The sequence below is a fragment of the Calonectris borealis genome, unplaced genomic scaffold (assembly GCF_964195595.1).
Source record: "Calonectris borealis unplaced genomic scaffold, bCalBor7.hap1.2 HAP1_SCAFFOLD_265, whole genome shotgun sequence".
Lineage (NCBI taxonomy): Eukaryota > Metazoa > Chordata > Aves > Procellariiformes > Procellariidae > Calonectris > Calonectris borealis.
This window is the reverse complement of record NW_027441649.1, coordinates 1-6,717: the sequence shown is the minus strand read 5'-3', so window position 1 is coordinate 6,717 and position 6,717 is coordinate 1. Positions and strand designations below refer to the sequence as shown.

At 44.0% G+C, this 6,717-nt stretch overlaps 1 long non-coding RNA gene across 1 annotated transcript; it reads right to left on the bottom strand.

Annotated features, from left to right (window-relative positions):
- Positions 1-1,331: 1,331 nt before the first annotated feature.
- On the bottom strand, positions 1,332-2,338 carry LOC142077474 (uncharacterized). Its single transcript, XR_012671857.1, has 2 exons — positions 1,779-2,338; positions 1,332-1,574 (listed from the first exon to the last, which is right to left on the bottom strand). It is a non-coding gene; the product is annotated as an uncharacterized LOC142077474 (long non-coding RNA).
- Between the last annotated feature and the right edge of the window lie 4,379 nt (positions 2,339-6,717).

The window sequence follows — 6,717 nt, the reverse complement described above, 5'->3', positions numbered from 1 at the left end:
ACAAAAATTGGCGATTTTTGCTTTTGGTTTTGTGCATGAAAATGGGCGTTTTTCTGCTTTCCAGCTGTACAAATCCAGGTGGATTTGGCTTTCCCGGGAGCTCCAAGTTGGGTATTTTTCCCCCAAAATTGCGGGGTTCTTTTTTCACCCCTTGCAGGCCCTGAATCAGGGGTTTTGTGGTATTTTTATGCCATCGCGGCAGGTCCCGCTCTGTGTGCGCGGCCCTGCAGGGGAAAGTCCCTGTTGGGGGAACTGGCCCCAAATCAGGATGGGAAACGGCGGAAAAGGAGAACAGGGAAGACGCAGCTTTTGAAAGCGCTTTTATATCTTCAATAGAGAGGTATTTCGGGGGGGGTGGGGGGGTGAAGAGTTTTTAAATCCTTTCTATAAACAGGGTTTCTTTGCATTTTAAAAACCTTATCTATCATAGACATTTACACTTAATGTATTTACACATACATATATATATATTTAGAGCATATATTTATGTTTCACTTATACCCCCCTATTTCCCACTTATCCTCCCTATTTCCCACTTATCCTCCCTATTTCCCACTTATTATATGTAATACCTGTTCAGACTATATATCTGTTGACTTACATATTTTGACACTTAAATGTCTTTATAGACTTCTCTATTTACACTTACGTATATTTACACCTATATCTTTATAGACTTAGATTTTAGACTTAGGTATCTATTTACACTTATATATTATCTCTTAGATTACATATAGTATCTATTTAGACTCTCTATGTAACATGTAAGTGTAGATAGCTATATCTATTCAGACTTTTTTCTACTTTAAATTCCTTCATATATAAAATATATCATCCTTTTTGCATTTTAAAGCCCTTTATTTTTTAATTTATATGTACGCGAGTTATTTTTGTATTTTAAAACCCTATATATGTCTTTCAAATTTTTTTATACTCTAAAATCCTTTATATAATATGGCAGATATAGGTTCTTATTTTGAAATCCTTTTGTACATATAAATGAATATTATTTTTCAATATATATAACAATGAGAGATTTTTCTCTGTTTCAAGGCCTCACACATATATTTACAGTTTTTAAAAATTTTTGAAACCCCCCGTGAATTTTCAGGCATTTTTGGGCTGTGACCCCCTTTTTTTGGGGGGGAACGACACCCCCCCCCCCCCCCCCCCCATGACCCCCCATTCCCCACTCACCTGCTCCTCCACAGCATTATCACCCCCCCCGGTGATGTTGGGGTGCCCCAAATGACATCATCGCCCCCCCCAGGTCCCCCAACCCCCCCTTTTTTTCAGCCCCCAAAAAGGCACAAAATGAGGGAAACGGCCCCAACCGGCAGCTCGTTACTTTAATAATGCCGTTTACGTATGCACACACGCACCCCCGCCAAAAAGGGGGGCTCTGCTGGAAAGATAAAGGAGGGGCAGCCCCCCCAAACGCTTGCAGCCCCCCCCCAGCCCCCGTCCCGCAGGCTGGCAGCTGGCCCCTTACCGTCAGCACGCCTAACGACCGGCAGGCAAACCTGGGCTGGGGGGTCTCTCCTGAGCACCACGGGACGCTCACAGCGAGGCATCTGAAAAACAAAAATCTCAACGGATATTTCAGCCTATTAAAAAAATAGCACCGAAGGCAGCAGAGGAATTCAGTCAGGATAAGGGATAGGGTAGTAGTTGAGCTAAAGGAGGATGCTAGGCAAATGGGTCAGCTCGAAATACAACACGTCCTTTAAAAGCTAGCGCGATTCGAACGCTTAAAATCAGCATTAAGACTAACTGACACGATTTTGAACACGTTCTTCGCAGAGAAGTAAACGCTCTTGCTGGTGTTGGAAAACGTCTCGTCCCTTCCTTACAGCACCGCTGCAGGGAGATAACCCCCTGAGGCTGCAGGACAAGGGCGCGCCGTAATCAGCATCTACGCTCACGGATCCACCGCCACAGCTCCAGCCCTTGCGCTGCTGCTGCTGCGCATCTTGCTTGCTTGGTCGATAAAGCTGAAAGTGAAGTGTAAAACTTGGAAGAGTAAAATGAAAAAGAAAGAACAAATCTCAGCAATTCATTTTATGCTAAAAAGGTGTGTGTACGTTTATACACATACAAGAAGAATACTTATACCATAAAAATACTTGATTTTCCTTTTGCATTAATTTAAATTGCATAGCTGTGAATTCATACTGTTAAATTATCTACCTCCAAAACACACAGCCATCATTTGACCAGGGGTTTTGCGTGTGTTACATGACTAGGAGGGACGCCTGGCCAGCTGCGCCGAGACCGATGCTACCGAACTGCCGGGGAAACGCGCCGTTGAAAGCGAGACAGAAATAAAGTACTTCAGAGCACTCTGTCAAAAGACTGGGGAAAAAAACCCGTAACGTTCGGTTGCCTTTCTTTTTAAAGATTTAGAACAACTACCTAACTGCTTAAGTACACCTAATAAGTTATATGCTACAGCTATTTGGCAGTTGCGGTTTAAGCAATGCAAGTCAGTTTGTAAATTATACAATTTTAACTTTCTTTTTTAAAATCCATTTATGATAGAAAAATCAGTGAGATAAGAGATCTCCCATATGGTTTTACTTTTTTTTTGGGGGGGGGGGGGGGGGGAGGGGAGGCAGGCGGTGGGGAATATCAAATCTCCAGTGCTGCAATACATAAGGCTACCAAAAGGGATTGGCGGATTTGCTAATGCTTTTGGCTGTACCCAAGCATGCGGAGGAACACGTTTTTATGATATCTCGACTGTTACACCTGAGAACCAAAGATCAGCGATACATCGACTGTTGGAAGACGTGCTGCGCTTAGGTCTCTGGAAGGAAATCGACTTACTACTTTGTTTTTTTTCCAGAGAGAGTGAAAAGTCTCGTTGCGGATGACTTCTGCCAAGTACATCATCTCTGAACATGCATTCTGATGGGACGCTCATAAAAGGCAACTCCTTTGAATGAGAAAGATTTCCATTCTGGAAAATCTCTTTCCAACTGAAGTCAATTACACACTGCAGGTTAAGGAAAAAGGACATTACAGAAGCAGTAACTCACCAAAAACACAACAGGACTCGCTGTCGCTAGTTACGAGGCTGCTAACGCTTCTTGGGAAAGCCTGGAAAACACACCAAAGCGACGCCGATTTGTCCCGTTTTGTCCACGTCTCTTCTTTGACCTTGATTGCTTTTAGCACAGATGCTAGTATCTCAGTAAGGTTTTCGAGTGCTACTGTAAGGTATTTTAAACACCGACTGACCGAAAAAGCATAAAGCTTTTGTCGTGAAAACAAAGTCCGTTTCTCCTGAACATCCGAACTCTCACAAACAGTTCCTTTCCTCTTCTAGTCCAACATTACTTTCACAGCACCCTTTAATAGTAAGCACACAGAAACAGAAGACTGTGCTTTCAGGAAGAGAAAATAGACGGAGGGAAGCAAGCTTTGCATAGGCGTACCATGCTCCAGAACAGACCTTATTTATTTTTAGTATTTGTGTTAAAATATTTCACATAAAAAAAAATATAGAAGGAGAGCTGCCACATTCTTAATGTTTACTGTAAAGTCCATACTACAAGCACCTTAGGAAAAATGCAGACACGTATCACACACCTACCTCGGTACTTGCAGACCACTATGGATCCTTTCCATCTGTCTCGTACTTTCACGGCAGTTGACATTCTGCTGAGAGGAAAGGAAAAAAAAACCCAACGTTTAGCACAAAGCTTCCTTTCCTGTGAAGACTACAACACTGAGTGGAGGAAAAAGTATTTTGCATCATCTTTGGTACGGTTGTTGAGACAGGCCACCAGAGCTTCTGCATGTTTTAGACGACCGTGCCTTTTTTTTGGCTCATTGGCAGCTTTACTTTCGCTAGAACTCACTTTCCTAGAGACGCGCAGGTGACAGACACAGATACCTACGTACATTTTCTCAAGCCTAAGTATAGCCGCGATTTCCTCACCCTATATGTCCCAAGTTGAGTGTTTTTGTTAAAGAGTACAGCAACCCATCTGTCCTTGTGAACTCGCTGCAAAAGAGGAATCCTTTTTTCCAGGCCGTTTCTCCAAACGGTCAAGATCTTTGAAAACTGCAGTTGTGCCACCAAACCTGCTCAGGGTCCCTCCCAACCTTCGACCGTCACTAGATTTAACAGGCACACGCTCTCTTCCGTCTTCCAATAGCAAAAATACACAACGCTCTCAGACCCCGAGCGCAACCCTACGGACGTCCACACACACCTCGCTGTTTTGATGAGGAGCCACTGAGCACCCCTGCGAGCACAGCGGGATCATGCGCAAGACCGGTGTCCTGGTTTCGGCTGGGATAGAGTTAATTTTCTTCCTGGTATCTGGTATAGCGCTGTGGTTTAGATTTAGTACGAGAAAAACGTGGATAACAGGCTGATGTTTTAGTTGTTGCTAAGTAGCGCTTACGCTAGTCAAGGACTTTTCAGCTTCTCATGCCCTGCCAGCGAGAAGCTGGGAGGGACCTTAGCCAGGACAGCTGACCCAAACCGGCCAAAGGGATATTCCATACCATATGACGTCGCGCTCAGTATATAAGCTGGGGGAGTTGGCCGGGGGGCGGCGACCGCCGCTCGGGGACCGGCTGGGCATCAGTCGGCGGGCGGTGAGCAATCGCATTGTGCATCGCTTATTTTTATATTCTTTTATCATTATGATTGTTTCCCCTTCCTTTTCTGTCCTATTAAACTGTCTTTACCTCACCCCACGAACTTCACTTTTTTTTCCCCGATTCTCTCCCCCACCCCACTTTGGGGGCAGGGGGAGTGAGCGAGCAGCTGCGTGGTGTTTAGCTGCCTGCCAGGTTAAACCACAACGATCAGTTTCACCTACGCCGATTTCAGCGAACGCAGCTTCTGAAGCTTTAAACTGAAAACCGTATCTTGACACTTTGCCACGGTAGCAATGATCCGTAACTAGAACTCTACAAAAACGCAGTAACGCAAATTGCAAACCCTCAGCAGCGACAGCTTCAGAAATATTTCGACCGGGAACAAGGGAGAAAAACAATACAGTTTCATCTCACGCACAGGAAAGCAGCAGGCAGGGAAAAGGGTCGGCATTCGTAGCCCTTACAGAACACAGGCATTCTCCTTCCATTCCTAAACCCGCCTCTTAGGTCGAAATACCACAACACTACTACGGCAATATCGAGAGCAGGGAACAACAGCCCTGCCACTGGATGTGCTACTGACTGATGCTATTTACGTAGCAGGACACCTAGACAGAGGGGCACGTTTTTCCACACACAACCCCGAACTTCCTGAAAATTTATGTTTACCAAAACGAGCCATTTGGAACACATTGCCAAACAATGTTTGGCAATAAAACTTCGATGTGTTTGACACACACAAATTTGGGGTAACTCGCTACTTGCTTCCTGTTGTTGTTGTTGTTCTTCCTTCAGAAATTCTACTTGTAGCCAAGTTATTCGCTACCGGTTCAAGCATTTACCTTCCAGGTATTACCAGCACATTTACACAGGCAAGTAACTAAATTGCTCTTCTAAAACCACCCGAGTGAAAATTACAGCCATGAAAGAGGAGTGACAGAGAAGAAAAGGAGAGTCAGGCAGCAAGAGAGCTCTGCAGGCTGCCACCAGTCAACGTCGCACTCTTAAAAAAAAAAAAAAAAAACAAAACAACCACACAAACACAAAAAACCCACAAAAACCAACAACAAAACAAAACCTTGACGTTGTACCTTTTTTTTCTTTTGGAGCTCGTCCCTGTCTCGGCAGATTGTCTTGTCAGAGCATGAAGTGCAGATGATCTGTATCCCGATGACATCTGCACGTGATGAACACGTGTTCAGAAATAGTCCAGATCTGTAAGACTGGTGTCATTTTTGTGGTTTTAAGAATCGTAACTCAATTTTATTGACCGATGCATTTGTGAGGAAACTAATTGACTTTTAAACATAGCCTCTCCTTGGGGAGAAAAATGCGTTAGGGAGTGAAAAAAATTCAGATTCAGAGCTCCCAACCATGACGGAGCAGCGGGGAAATTAATGAAAGTGAAGACCGACAGCAGCAACATTAAGCGACATTTGGCTTTAATTCTGATCACGTACTTAAGCGACTCTCCAAGTCTATACCTCGATCCTATGAATGACTAGCCCTTTTTTGGAAGGGCAAACTTTTTTCCTTAAAAGTCCTAGATTGAAGGCTCCACCGAACAGAATGTGGATTGAGCCACAGGACAACATGCCATCAACACTCTAATGAAAAAAAAAAATCAAGTAAAAAATCAAAGTTTAAATATCAGTTTCCATCGTGTTTCATTCATTACATTTCTAGTGGTACCTAGGTGCTCAAAAATTAACTATACTGTCACCACATATTACTAAAAATTGAGTTACGCATGTAAAAATAAAAGGCTATTTCCAACCTGCCCATAAAATCAGTATGAACGAACAGAGAAGAAACACTTGACCCTAAAGAAGGTGACAGGCAGCTCTTAATTTATCGTAGATGATAGTTCATTCTTTTACCTGAAAGGAAAACATTCGTAACTACCCAGGGACCGATTCGGGAACGAGGCACGCTCTGTTAACGGCAACTGTTCATCAGCGTTTCTGCACCGGCAGCAAATTTGCCTTTTCCCTGGGTTTGATGTGGAGTAGCTGCAGCGTCCTTGAACTCGCCAGTGTTTCTCCCCGCTCCCCCGGCCCCAAACGTGCCATTACCTGAGCAGCAAGCGGCATCAAC